Below are 2,010 nucleotides of genomic sequence, written 5' to 3'. Positions count from 1 at the left end.
AGATTTTGGAGGGGCTGTCACTGCTGGTAATGACACGGCCAAGATATGACTGGACGTGAGGAGCCATGGTAAGGTGGACAGGCTCACTGGATGAGAAGACAGGGACTGGGAGGCCTGGGCTTTGGGAGGACTGTCTGTGTGGGTGTAGAAGTCCCGGAGGATTAAGGCAAGAGCAGTGGCGGAGAAAGTGAGCCAGGAGCAGGGCTAACTCCCCAACAAGCAAGGTACACACAGGCCCAATTGTGCCTTCCCACCAATCTACAGTGCACAATTTCACCTGTCCCCTACCACGTCAACGATGAGGTGACACCAATGCTCACCACAGATTAGCAAGTAAACGCCATAAACCCGTGTCTACCTCGCTCAGTGCAAGCTGGTGTGTACAGTGCTTACTGGTTGGTTAATCCGCCCCTGGACAGGGCTAGAATCTTCAAGTTCTGAGGACAAGTCGCAGGAGCTGTAGAGGACTGCAATAAACAGAAATACCTGTGGTCCTGACCTACCTGGTGACCTGAGATGCAAAGATGGGGAGTGAGTGAGGAGGGAGAGGATGGTTCAGAAGCCGCAGGAGGAAACACCCACCCCTGGTCCAGCAGTGAGGCCTGTGGGAGAGGAAGAAGCTGCCACTTGTGAGGGAGCAGTGTCCTCAGGGGACAGGTGGGTTCCTGTTAGAGCAAATGGCGAAGGGGACATTTAAAGAAGAAGCTGGATGGAGGGGGTTTTGCTGATGACTGTGGGGGAAGGGGGCTTCAGGAGTTTGGAAAATGTGGGGAACTGGTCAGAAAGGGTGTGCCTAAGCTGGTGAGATTCAGTGTGGAAAAGGGGGTGACCTGGAATCTTAGGTTCCTGTGGAGGTGAAATAAACGGGGATAAAACATATCATGAGATGAGTAATGGTGGTGAAAACAAGTCCCTCCCACTAGTTGAAACTCTTTTTTTAATTCTGCAGCTGAAACCCGTTGCCATCGAGTCACTTCCAACTCATAGTCGGCCTTGGACCCCATAGGGCAGAGCCGAACTGCTCCATTGGGTCTCCAAGGAGCAGCTGGTGGATTTGAACTAGACAACCTTTCGGTTATCAGCCGAGCTCTTAACCACTATGCCCCCGGGGCTCTAGCTGAATAACTTCAGCAAATCAACTAGTAGCCTGCTATTACAAGTAAAAAGAAAACTTTTAAAAAGTTGTTTTTTTAAAAAATAAATGCTCACAGTAAAAACAAAATTCAAATAATTTATGGTAATATAAATGGAAAAATTGCAAAATCTTACCCCCCCAACCCCCCCACTCCCCAGAGGTAACTGCTGTTAGCAGTTTCTTGGGCATCCTTTCAGCCATTGTCTATGCAGGTACAAGCATGTGCCTTATGCGGCTTTTTAAAAAAATAGATTGGATCACTTTTATAACACTGTTTAACAGCTCGATTTTATCCTCTAATAATACATTTGATATTATTTTCATGTATGTATACAGTACCCTGTTTTATCTACATATTATATAAAATACGCATTTTATAGAAAACACCCACAGCGTTTTATTGTATATAAACTCTTTAAGCAGTTCCCTATTGTTGGACATGTAGGTGATTTCCGGGTTTTTGCCTTATAAACATTGATTCAGGGAACATCCTCGAGGATAAATCTTTGTTTTATTTTCAGGCTCATTTGTTTAGTCATTTTTGTTCTTTAACCGTATTACTATTGTGAAATAATGAAACATTTCTAACATTCGAGAGTACAGAACAGATACAATACACAGCCGTGTACACGGTACTGGCGTTACACACCTGTTACTGTTTTACTGTAATTGCTTTGCTTCTTCGACTTTACCAGGTGCCGCCACCCTGCTCTCCAAGGCCGTTGTACTAATTTATACCCACAGCAGTGATCATGACCACTCCATTTCCCACGTCTTTGACGACATATGTTGTTATCAAACTTTCATTTTACCAGTCTGCTGGGGGAAGTGGTATTGCATTAACTTATTTTCATTTTCCTGAGACTCAACAACTC

Source organism: Loxodonta africana, chromosome 23, assembly GCF_030014295.1.
Source record: "Loxodonta africana isolate mLoxAfr1 chromosome 23, mLoxAfr1.hap2, whole genome shotgun sequence".
Taxonomy (NCBI): Eukaryota; Metazoa; Chordata; class Mammalia; order Proboscidea; family Elephantidae; genus Loxodonta; species Loxodonta africana.
The sequence above is the reverse complement of the archived record's forward strand: the minus strand, read 5'-3'. Positions refer to the sequence as shown.